The sequence below is a fragment of the Crocuta crocuta genome, unplaced genomic scaffold (genome assembly GCF_008692635.1).
Source record: "Crocuta crocuta isolate KB4526 unplaced genomic scaffold, BGI_CrCroc_1.0 scaffold93, whole genome shotgun sequence".
NCBI classification, from domain to species: domain Eukaryota; kingdom Metazoa; phylum Chordata; class Mammalia; order Carnivora; family Hyaenidae; genus Crocuta; species Crocuta crocuta.
In genome coordinates, this window is record NW_027529641.1 from 8,090,512 (window position 1) to 8,103,614 (window position 13,103).

Here is a 13,103-nt window from a genome sequence, read left to right on the forward strand (position 1 = left end):
TGAAATGATAAATTTATGATGGAAGTAAAGAAAGTCAAGAATTCATACTGTGGCCTAAGTTAAGTGATATTCACTTCCTTCATGTTTATAAATGCCTGCTCTTTGGCGGTTTGTGGGTTTCCAATAATATTTCTGTTACGAGCCACTTGGTCACTGTAGACATTTGATAGTTTTATAAACTTCAGCTTAGGAGAGATCAAAGAGTTCTGTCTGAGCTTATTAAACATGCCTTGAGAGGTCTGGTTGTGGTTTAGGGATTTAGTGGGGCTCTGTGTACTCATGAATTCATAGACCCTTCCTGAGTGAGGAGGCATTGGGCCATGTCTTGAAGAATAGGTAAAATTTTATATAGTAGAAGTGGGAAGTAGAAGACAGTATAAGTGGACATTTTCTGGGAGGCGTACCTTCCCATCCTCTATCCAGGCTTTGTCTGGATGAGGCTGGTGGTGGTGTGAAGGGAAAAGAGAACGCTCTTTGGAAGTCACATCCTAAGGAGATGGCAGGGTCAGAGCCAGCTGGGTCTGACCATCTCCAAGATTTGGGTTTTAGTGACTAGGAGGAGGGGTGCCACTGTGTGAAGAGAGATGACAAGAGGGGGACTGCATTGGGTACAGAAGGGAAGAGAGAGGTCATAGGCATTGTGGAGGAAGAACAAAGGACTGGAGCTCAGAGAGACACAGGAGAACAGTGGTCGAGGATTTCTGTACAGGTTACAGCTGGGGGGCCTCATGAAGAAAGGTTTGGGAGATGGGAAAGTGTTTGTAAATAATATTTGTCAATATTGACTATATTTCCAGGATGCATGCATTGAATAAAATATATACGTGATGTGCTTGGGGGCAGAGGGCCCTGTTGAGCTCTCTCTGATTCATTTTTGTTTGTTTCTTGTGTTTGTGTGTGTGTGTGTGTGAGAGAGAGAGAGAGAGAGAGAGAGAGAGAGAATAAGAGCACAAAGTCTTTCCTATGAAACTCTGGTCCAGATGTGTTTGGAAATCTGCCTGAGGCTGGTGCAAGGTGTGAGAGAGACTGCTGGGTCTAAGGCTTGGCCCTGCCTGCTGCAGATGTGTTTACCACAGGGACCTTGGGGGTCTATTCAGCAGGATACTGTCCTCCTGGGACTGAGTCAGTCCTATTGGAATCCCAAGGGGAAATGCACCAAAGCCCTCCAGCCCAGGGACCAACTGCCTGGTCCATGTCCACAGCAGAAAGTTGGGGTGATTTATCTTTACAAAAGACCTTCTAAGAAAATCCTTTACTTGTAGTGTGACACCGCCCCCCCCCCAGCACATTTCCCTGTCGAAGGGGGAGCTGCAGCCCCCGCTCTCCTCCTCTTCCTCACTGTGTCTGGTTGGATGTTAGACTGCCTCTGGGATTTGGATCTGAGTGACCAGGAGCAGGGGTGCCATTGTGGGAGGTAGAGATGACAAGAAGGAGACTGGGCTGGGGAGGCAGAAATGGCAGGTGCATTTCTGGACATGCTGAGGTGCAGAGTGACACCAGGAGCTGTGCCGGAAGACTGGGATTCTGCAGTCAGGGACCAGCCTGCAGGAGGTGTTAGTGGATGGTGTTAGAGGATCTCCAATGACAGATGGGTCTCCAGAGGAGCCGAAGCCTGAGGAGAGCCTTGGGAAGTGGGAAGGGGAAGGGAGGGGTGGAAGGAGAGGATGGAGCCGAGGATGGCAGCCACAGAAGAGAGGGTGTCAGGGGAGTGACACAGCCTCGAGGACCGTGCGCCTTCCATAGGCGCATGTGGTCAGCCTCCTGTCTTCAAGCCCAGATTGGTGTACTTGGGTGTTGCACTCAGCAAGCCCTCAGGTGACCTTGGGAAGTGTATCTGCAGGTGGTGAGGGCTGAAGCCACATTGTAGTGGGGAGAGAGCGGCTGTGTCTCTCTGGCCTGTCTGCCCTGCCTGGACCCAAGGAGACTGGGAATGTCAGGATCAGCATCCAGTGTCTGCCTCAGGGAATGTGAGCTTGGAGGCAGCCTGGGGGAAAGGTTGGCCAGGGGTGAGGGGAGGTTCTCCTGAGACAGAAGACACGAGGGTGTTCCTGTGGTTAGGGCCACACAGGGGAGGGGCCGCGGGAGGAGAGTAGCTGCTACAAGGTGTTCTGGAGGGGACAGCTCTGTGGGACCTGGGACAGCAAAGGCTGGGGGGCTGGCATGGGAAAGGAGCAAGCAGCTCTGAGTCGGTGTGTGGAAAGCAGGGGGCCTCATCTGGTGGCACCCCTTCCTGCTGAGGTGGGGAGCTGGCTGGGGGCCAAGCGTGTGAACCGGTGGAGGGGGGCCTGACAGGTCCGCTGTGCCCGGCACCCATGCACAGAAGGATGTGCTCAGGTGACACACGGGGGGGGTGGGGGGGGTGGCTCTGCCTTTTCCCAAAGTAGTGCTTTCAGTCCTCTCTGTAATTTTTAAGTCACAGGGCCAAATGACTCAAGGACAGAGTAGAACAAGTGCCTGATGGAGACACTTTCAGAAAGTGCATTTGTTCTTGGGCCTGTCCATGCAGAGCATAAGTGACCTCTCAGGACCTCCTGGTGGTCTCCGAGGCCCATGTGCTGCAGGCTCTGAATGCCTGGACAGACCGCACGCCTCATTGTCACCTCGCTCATGTATGTGGGCCAAATTCTAGAAGTCATCTTTCTTCAGGTTGAAACGGCCGATGCTGTGTTTTGATTGTCCGTTAAACGATTCCAATGAGTCTAACCTTTCTGCACTGTCTGTCTTTCCAGGTGCTGCTGTCAGGACTCATTGGTGTCGTCTCCTGGAAGAGACCTCTCTCCCTCGTGGTAAGTCCTCACGCAGTCTCCACAGCGGCCTTGGAGTAGGGCCCTCCCCGCAGAGATGTGAGTGCTTTAAGGGCAATGGCAAAGAATTCTGGCTTCTGTGCAGAAAGCAGGATACAGACCTTTATAACACTGGCACCTCTCAGTGCAGATGGGCTCCTAGGTAACAGCTGCCGCACATCTTCCCTCCATACATTGGAGAATAGCCCTCAGGTGTTGGAGATGTTCCTGTGCCATTTTCTTTGCTACGGTTCTGTTTGGGTGCCCTCCCCTGAGGACGTGCCGGGAACAGGGACATTTTAAGAAGTGTAGGTGCAATCGTTTTCTCTAGGCGTGTAAACACGTTCGTGCATATACATGTGCATGCGTGTGACCACACAAGCAGCACATATTTTATCGGAGCTCAAGACGTGTTAACTGTTTGTGTGTTTTGGAGACTGAAACTCGGGAGTGTAAGAGGAGATATTTATTTGAGTAGAAGAGTGTAGGGGTACCATTTGAACCCTTTCTCTCTTTGCTATGGCACCGTGCTGGGAAGGGGCAGGACTCACGGGGAATGGAAAGGAGACGATGGTTTGTCTCTCTGAAAAGTACCCCACGCAAATTCATGTCTATTGATTTGTATGCGTGTTTTTCTCGGTGTATGCATTAATATATTTATGCGTCCGTGTCAGGACCAGACGAAGAGGTTTTCCGGGTTTTGATGGATAATGCAAAAACACGGCATGGCCTCTTTCTCTTTTGTAGTAATCAATTATTTAAAATCTCTTCTTTAAGTGATTAGATTTGGAGATAATGACATGTACTAAATATTAATGGAAATAGAAAAAACCCACAAATCTGCCTGTTGTAAACATCTCCTCCTCATGAGAGTTACCAAGGCATCCTGAAGAGGCATGGGGAAGAGAAGGAGTGGCATTAATTCAGTGAGCCTCTTCTCCTACGACCTGTCAAGAAATTTCCTTTGCAAAAGAAAGGTGTTTTTTTTTAATGTAGAAAGTTTCAAACATGCATAAAGTAGAGAGGCTAGTATAATAAATCCCCATGTAGCCCCCATCTGTCTTCCACAGATATCAACACTGGCCTATCTTGTTTCATCCAAGCCCCTTGCTAGAGTATTTTAAAGTTAATCCCAGCTAGTGTATCAAGAAGCTGACTCTTGTGCAGAGGGAAATGGTGGTGGACACACCAGCTGTAGGGCCCGATGCCCTTTGTCTGTGGTTTCGGGTGCCCTTCAGGGACATGGGGGGACAGCCTGCTCCATTCCTCCTCACCTGCCTTCATGGTCCAGGCAGAGGAAGGCCTCTGACACTAGATGCCAGACAAGGAGAAGCCACAACTCCTTTGGGTGGGTGTGCAGGAGAAAGACAAGAGGCATGGCACCTATCACCCAGCCACCCTTCACACCTGTCCCCCTACCTGGCCCCAAGATGGAGATTCTCCCGGGACTGGGCATTTTACTGTGAAGGATGTTGTGCAGCTTACAGCTGATCAGAAGTCAGGACTCCTTATGGATGTGGCTCAGGTGTGTCCTGGGGAAGCCAGAGCAGTCGGGCGGGGTGTCAGGGCCTCATGCTAGGAAGTGGGATAAAGCACCAGCCTGGGCTACCACAGCAGAACTTTTAAAATGCCTGCTCACTAGTCCCTGCCCATTGGTATAGGACCAGCTGCTCTCTGGGCAAGGTCAGCACTGCCCAAATTCCAGATAGAAGAGAAGGGGTTCCCCTAGCTTGACTGACCACTTTCCTCACTTAGGGAGGTAAGGGGGTGGTTTAGGATAACACTAGGTGCTGTAACAAATCCCAGACTTCCAGTGGCTTCATACAACATGGCATTCCAGGCAGTGGCCGCTCCCTACCACGAGTGATCTGGAGACCCTGGTTCCTTCCATCTGGGGCTCTACAATTTCTTAGGCCTTTAGAATCAGCTGCATTTCAGTGGAAGAGGAAACCAGTGAAGGAAGTTCTGAAGATGACTCAACGCAGAGCCTGTCACATGGCCCCATCTGGCTGGGATGGAAGCTGGAAAAGTTAGCTTCTTCCTGGGAGGCACTTCCCAGAGGCAGCTCCATACTCTGAAGAGGAGGGCAGTGATTTTGGTAGATGGTTGGTTGTCTCTACTGGAAGGGCATTGTTCTACTTGTGTTGACCAGGACAATCCAGTCTTGATTCATTAGTAAAAACTCACTCTCTAGACTCAGCTAGAATGGCTTTAGTCTTGATTTAAATAATTCTTTATCCCAAGCTCCTGCTTCTGTTCTCTACCCTAATGATAGTGTTTCCTTCCTTCTGTATGCATAAAGCTGAAGAAGCCACTGTGAGTATTCTGGTTCATTTCCAGGGGACACACCACCGCCGTCCTCACTAACAACCTCTCTGAAGGAGGCTGTTTACCATGGGGTGGTTGGAAGAGGCAGTGCTGGGTCCTGTTGCCCCAGAGCCCACACAGCCAATGCCTGTTCCCTGCAGGGGGTTGCTGGGTGAGGACAGCAATGCCTGGGTGTGCTGATGGCAGGATTTTGGTGCTATCATCGGTTGGCTGGCAGCATCGTTTTCTGTGAAGGGCTGGTGCATGGAGACCTGTCCTAATCTCTGCCGTTATCTCCTTTCTTTTTCATTACTCCAATGTTATACGGCAGACTGGATGAAGAAGGGTTTACTTCTTGCCCAGAGTGACTGATATTCTAGAGGGGAGCCTCAGTTAGGAAAGGGGAAGGGAGAGGGGGAGCAGGCTGAGAGCATGGTGCAGACTACCCCTTCCAGGCTGGTGAGTGTGATGCCAGAGAGAGAAGGAAGAGGTAAATTTCTGTCCTGATATTTTATAAGAGCTTTTCATATGCTGAAAACTACTGATAGCTATCAGAGTAGAGAGTGTATTTTTGCATTACTGTGGTTCTTTTTTCTTCTTTTATTGAAGCATAATTAACATAGTCTTTTTTTTTTTTTTAAGTTTATTTATTTTGACAGAGAGTGAGAGGGAATGTGCAAGCAGAGGTAGGGCAGAGAAAGAGAGGGAGAGAATCCCAAACAGGCTCTGCACTGCCAGCATGGAGGCTGCTGTGGGGCTTGAACTCACAAATCTGTGAGATCATGAAGTGAGCTGACTGAAATCAAGAGTCGGATGCTTAACTGACTGAGCCACCCAGGCACCCCAACATAGAGTCTTAATACTAGTTTCAAATGTATAATACAGTGATTCAACAATTCTATACATTACTCAGTGCTTATCATGGGATAAGTGTACTCTAAATCCCCCTCACCTATTTCTCCCATCCCCCACACTTCCCTTCTGCAACCACCCATTCTCTGTTTTTAAGGGTTTTGGTTTTTGTCTCTTTTCTTTGCTCATTTGTTTTGTTTCTTAAATTCCACACATATGTAAAATCATGATATTTGTCTTCTCGGTCTGACTTATTTCACTTACATTATATGCTTTAAGTCCATCCATGTTATTGCAAATGGCAAGATCTCATCCTATTTTATGGCTGAGTAATAGTTCTGTGTGTGTGCGTGTACACACCACTTTTTCTTTATCTGTTCATCTATTGATGGACATTTGGGTTGCTTCCATATCATTTTATTTGAGTAAATACCCAGTAGAGGAATTACTGGATCATATGATATTTCTATTTTTAATTTTTAAGGAACCTCCTTACTGTTTTCCACAGTGGCTGCACCAATTTTCATTCCTACCAACAGTGTATAAGAATTCCTTTTTCTATACATCCTCACCAACACTTGTTATCTTCTGCCTTTTTTATTCTAGCCATTCTGACAGGTGTAGGATGATATTTTATTGTGGTTTTTATTTGCATTTCGCCAATAATTATTGATGTTGAGCATCTTTTAATGTGTCAGTTGGCCATCTGTATATCTTCTTTGGAAAAATTCTATTCAGACCTTCTGCCTGTTTTTCAATCAGATTGTGTGGGTTTCTTTTGGCATTGTATATGTAAGTTCTTATTTTTAATATTAACCCCTTATCATATATACCATTTGCAAATATCTTCTGCCATTCAGTAGGTTGCCTTGTCATTTTGTTGATGATTTCCTTCACTCTGGAAAGGTTTTCATTTTGATGTAGTCCCAATAGTTTAATTTTGCTTTTATTTTTGTTGCCTGAGGACACATATCTAGAAAAATGTTTCTGTAGCTGATGTCAAAGATATTACTACCTAAGATTTCTTCTAGGAGTTTTATGGTTTCAGTCTCACATTTAGGTCTTTAATCCATTTTGAGTTTATTTTTGTGTGTGGGTAAGAAAGTTGTCTAGTTTCCTTCTTTTGTGTGTAGCTGTTCAGTTTTCCCAGAATTATTTGTTGAAGAGACTTTTTACCCCCCCATCATATGTTTTTGCCTCCAATATCATAGATTAATTGATCATATAATCATAGGTTCATTTCTGGGCTCTCTCTTCTGTTCTTTTGATCTATGTGTCTGTTTTTATGTCAGTACCATACTTTTACTTTTGATTACTAAAGCCTTTGTAGTATATCTTGAAATCTGAGATTGTGATACCTCAGCTTTGTTCTTCATTCTCAGGATTGCTTTGACTAGTTGGGCTTTTTTTTTTTTTTGTGGTTCTAAACAAATTCTAGGATTATTTGTTTTAGTTCCATGAAAATGTTGTTGGTATTCTGATAGGAATTGCATTAAATCTGTAGATTACTTTGGGTAGTATGGACATTTTGACAATATTGGCTTTTCCAATCCATGAGCAGGGAATGTCTTTCCATTTGTTTATGTCATCTTCAATTTCTTTCCTCAGTGTTTTTTAGTTTTCAGAGTATAGTTCTTTCACCTCCTTGGTTACATTAATTCCTAGGTTGTGTGTGTGTGTGTGTGTGTGTGTGTGTGTGTGTACTTGTAAATGGGATTGTTTTCTTAATTTCTCTTTCTGCTACTTAGTTATTGGTGAATAGAAATGCAACAGATTTTTGTATATTTATTATGTATTCTGTGACTTTCTTGAGTTCATTTTTCAGTTCTAGTAGTTTTTTAATGGAATCTTTAGAGTTTTCTATATTTAGTATCATGTCATCTACAAATAGTGAGGTTTTTATTTCTTCGTTACTAATTTAGATGTCATTTATTTCTTTTTCATGTGTCTGATTGTTGCAGCTAGGACTTCTAGTACTATGCTGAATGAAAGTGGAGAGAGTAGTCTTCCTTGTCTTGTTCTGACCTTAGAGGGAAAGCTTACAGTTTTTCACCATTGAGTATGTTGTTATCTGTGGGTTTTTCATGTAAGGCCTTTATTATGTTGAGGTATGTTCTCTCTAAACCTTGTATGTTGAGAGTTTTTAACATGAATGAATGTTGTACTTTGTCAAATATTTTTCTGCATCTATTGATATGACCATATGGTTCTTATCCTTTCCCTTGCTAATGTGAAGTGTCTTATCAGTTGATTTGTGAATATTGATTTTTGCATCTCTGGAATAAATCTCATTATGATGAATAATTTTTAAATGTATTGTTGGTTTCAGTTTGCTAATATTTTGTTGAGGATTTTTGCATTTATGTTCATCAGACGTATTGGCCTGTAGTGTTTAGTTTAGTTTTGTTTTTGTAATATCTTTTTCTGGTTTGGGTATCAGGTAATGCTGGCCTCGTAGAATGAATTTGGAAGCTTTTCTTCCTTTTCTATTTTTTATAATAGTTTGAGGAGTGTCTCTTGTGATTGAGATAATCGTCTTTCTTACATTAAACTATGCAAGGTTCTGTATTATGCTAGATTGCAATTAGGAATCAGATTTATATAGCTCTGATTTAAATAATTTTTGAAAGATTCAGTGAAACATCTTGTGATTGCTTATATATCAATAATGGAACTAGTCTCACACATAATTACAGATAGTATAATTTTTTTTTTAAATTGAGTGAAGTAGTACTGAGATGGCTATTAGATTATTTGTAACAACTAATACTGTTGGGAGAGTAATAAGCATGAGGTTAAAAACATTTTTTAGAATTTATTTTTATAAATAAAAAATTATGTTTATTTTGTTCAGTTTTTTTTTAAAACAAAGTAAATCTATTTTTCGAAGCACTGAGTTGTAGGACTATGAGTATCATATTGATCCATTGATGTATTTAGTGTTGTTTGAATTTTGTATTATAGCGTTGGAGGAGTCTAGCTTTTTGATAGCGGTTTACTTTTGTGAAATTTTATCAACCAGTATGGGAATGTGTATCAATGAAGGTTTAATTAAAGAGCTAGAACTTCTAGGAGCCACGCCACGCATCTTTAGGAGTCATACTTTTCTGATCACTTCTTTGGCCTCTCTGTCCATTTCAGTAACCATACTTGCCTGGTCTTTGGTGGTTAAGTGCTGCCACTTGGTCCGTGCCACTCTGGAATCCAAAAATCCTTATTGCATTTAGGGAACCTAGTTTGATAGTACAGACATTGTTACTCTAATTTCTGACCTACAGAGAAGAGTTGCCACAAAGTCCTTCAAGGATGCTAGAGTTCCTCTCACAGATTTCTTATAGTTGTGGTGAAAGATGTAGTGTTTGGATTATCTGGGGTGGGTGAACAAGTCTTATTGGATCAATGCACTCTTATCATCCCAGTCTCCCTAAGGCTTTAGATCTCTTATGGTGTACTAAGGAAGTATGGCTTTTCAGTTTCATTTAATGTAGCCCACCTTTGGATTCATATGTTAGCTAACCATACAAACTGAGCTTTTCTTAACAATCCTGTGGCTAACCATTGAATGCCAGAAGCTCTGCTTAGCTGATAGCAATAAATCTGGCCTGATTCTACTATATATTCCTTCTACCTTGATCTTCCACCATGAAGAGAAAGTCCTAAGATTGTCCCCAGCCGTGAGACAGTTTCCAGGCTGCTGCATAGGTAGGAGAAGCCTGGGAAGAGCCTGGCACACTTGCTGAGTTAAGAAGAAGGTGAAGGTCTAGGGATTCCAAGGTGGCTCATGTTCACAGAACAAACTCTCTCCCATAGGGGAGAGACTTCCACAGACAGAGAGTTTTAAAGGTCTGCAGAGGATCTCTGAGTATTCAGCTGACATTGATCAGCTCTTGCATGGGAGGAAACTACCTGAGTCCAAGAAAGAATCATCTGAGCAGGTTAGAGGGAACAGAGCAGGTATAAGAGCAGGGCTTTCCTACCATGCAACCTGGAACACCTCATGATTCACTGGGGCAGTGAGTAGAAGACTAAGAAGAATCTCACCTCAATGTGGGGAATAATTAGTTCCAGAGTACATGTCGCTCCAGTTCTTTCTGACAAATCTTAAACACAAGATCCAAAATAATTAAACCATTTCCAAGTAATTTAACTGTGTCCCAGAAAAAGTTCAAGAATGTTCAGTACAAAATATCCAGCACCAACAAGATAATAAACACAATGTCTGGCATCCAATCAAAGATTACTAGGCATGCCAAGAAACAGAAAAATAACAACCTGAAATGAGGAGAAAAATAAACCAATTTATACTGATAAAAAACTTACCCACATGTTAAAAAGAGCATACAGGGACATCAAAACAGTTATCATAACTGTATTCCAGATGTCCAAAAAGTAGAGACAGGAAGGTAGAAAAAAAATACCTTTTGAACTCTGAGTGATCAAAATTACAAGGTAAGAGAGAAAAGATTCCCTGGATGAGATTAATGGCGGATTCAATAAGAGAGAAGAAAAGATCAGTGAACTCAAGACATTGCAATAGAAATATCCAAATGTAGAACCTGAAAAAAAAAGAATTTTGTGAAAAATTAAAGGAGCATTAACGAGCTATATGGGACAATTTTAAGAAGCCTAATATATGTGAAATAGGGTTCCCTAAAGAAGTGGGGATGGACATAAAATATTCAGAAATTAGAGAGTATATTCTAAAGGTTCTTATCACAAGAAAAAATATTTTGTGACAAGGTGTGGTGATGGATGTTAGCTAGACTTACTATGGTGATCATTTCATAATATACATATATTGAATCAGTATGTTGTACATCTGAAAGTAATGTAATGTTATATGTCAGTCATATCTCACTTAAGAAAAGAAATAATAGCCATTTTAAAAACTATAAACTCATAGATCTAAGAAGCTCAGTGTATACATAGGAGAGGAAATATGAAGAAAAACATATCAGCATATTGTAGGACTTTTAATATATGTAGAAGAAAATTGTATGAAAAAAAGAGTATGAAGGTGAGGAGGGAAGTATACAGTGTAAGGCTTTTAAAAGATATGTGCAGAAGTGTGTCACTTGAAGGCAAACTGCTATAAGCTAAATGTATACTATAAACTCTAAAACAACCACTGAAATAAAGAAATGAAGAGTCGGCTAATCCACCAACAATGGAAATAAAATAGAGTCATGCAAAATACCCAATTATCCAAAAGAAAGCAGAAAGAAAAGAAAAAAAACCCAGAGAATAGATGAGACAGAAATGAAAACAAATAGCAAGATTTTATTACTCATTTGAATTTCTTCTGTGAATTGCTTTTTCATTTCTTTTGTCTATTTTCTGTAAGACTGTTTCTTTGGTATTCAGGATTTCTTCATATAGTAATTCTTTTATGCTTTAAATGGCTAATATTTTATTCTGGCCTGTGGTTTGTCTTTGTCTTTTTAGTTTTAATGAAGTGTCTTTTTTAAAAAAATATAGAATTGTTAGCTTTTTATCTTGCAAACTCTGTTGTTTTTGTTTTCTTATGTGGTGTCTGCTCACTTACTTTCAAAGATTTCTCTTGCCCTACAATTCTGAAATTATTTTCCTGTGTATTTCTAAAACACTTATAGTTTTACGTTTTTATGTTTAGGTAATGGATCTGAAACTTGCTTTTTATATATAGTATGAAGGAAAGCTCTAACTTTATCTTTTCCAAACGGATAATCATTCCTCCAGCAGCAATTTCTGAATGTTCAGTATTTCTCCTCACGTGTTCAGTGTCCTCATCCTCCTGCTGCTGTAGACATGGGTCTGTTAATGAATCTGTGTTCTGTTTAGTGAGTCCGTTGGTCCATTTTTTTAAAGTTTATTTATTTTGAGAGAGAGAAAGAGAGAGAGAGAGGTAGGTTTGGGGCAGAGAGGGAGAGGAGCAAGAATCCCAAGCAGGCTACTTGCTGTCAGGACAGTGTCTGACTCTGACACTGGGTTCAAACTCATGAACCATGAGATCATGACCTGAGCCAAAATTAGGAGTTGGTCACTTAATTGACTGAGTCACCCAAACACCCCAGTTTAAGCCAATACAGTAATGTTTTAATTAATCTAGCGTTATATTAAGCCACTCTTTTATTTTTTCATAATTTTCTTGGCTACTTCTGTGTGTTTTCTCCAGTAAATTTTTGAATCAGTTTGCCAGGTTTTACACTGATAATGATGTGATTTTGGTTGTGATTACTTTGATTTTACATATTAGCTTCTGGACAAATAATATCTGTATAATTGAGAGATGGGATTAGATTTTCTGTGATAATTTCTGGAAAGATTGTGTGTTCATCTTCTGTCTGGCTACAGTACCCCATAGTGAGCTATTGTTCTGAATCTGATTAGTTGTCTGTTGGATAGTTCAAGAGTGTTCTGGGGAAATGTCTTCCATTAAATTTTTGATTCTATCTCTTCTCATATTTCTCTGCCTTCTTGAATTTATCCCACTTGGAGTAGGTAGAAGGATATCCTATCTGCTAAATTGATGCCAAATAATTCTTAACATTTTTAATATTTTCCTCTCTTTTCTTACTTTCTGGGACATTTCTTCTGTTTGATTTTCTGGATCACTGGTTTGGGCCCCAGACATCTCTGCTTTACCATTTGACTCTTCTGCTGAATGTTTCATTTTGATGGCGCATTATTTTCAGAGAACTCTCTTGTTCTCTAATTGCTTCTTTTTCATAGCAATATGCTCACAGTTCATGAAGCATTCATTGAATGGGTGCAGTCTCCTTCAGGGATATTAATTAGAATATTATTTGTCAGGTTTCCTTGCTCCACTGTATTCTCACCTCCCTGCACAGGTCAGTTGGTCTCTTTACTCATCTAGATTTTCAGGAAATTTGTTTTTTACTCAGATGTCAGCCACTCCTTGCTTATCTTGCTCCTACTTACAAAACAACTGCATTGATGAGGGGAGGTGGTTGGTGCGGTTGGTTGCTTGGGGTATTGTGTCTTCTTTGCTGGGGTGGCGTACAGCAGCAGTTTCTATCCACCTGGGCAGACCTGCCCCAGGAGGGGAAGGCTATCCTTGGCATCTGTGAAAGTGGAGGTCTGCGTCCACTGGCAGGATCTAGTTCAGGCTCCTGGGAGAAGCGCCCCACTCAGGAAGGAGCACTAGAGTTTCTTTACTTT

General features: G+C 41.8%; 1 protein-coding gene across 1 annotated transcript in view; it reads left to right on the forward strand.

Annotated features, from left to right (window-relative positions):
- ENTREP2 (endosomal transmembrane epsin interactor 2) overlaps positions 1–13,103 on the forward strand; it is a 448,581-nt gene that overhangs the window by 184,383 nt on the left and 251,095 nt on the right. Inside the window, exon 2 of the mRNA XM_077762351.1 lies at positions 2,730–2,786. The gene's annotated coding sequence lies outside the window, so the exon portion shown is untranslated. The remainder of the gene's footprint in view (positions 1–2,729; positions 2,787–13,103) is intronic.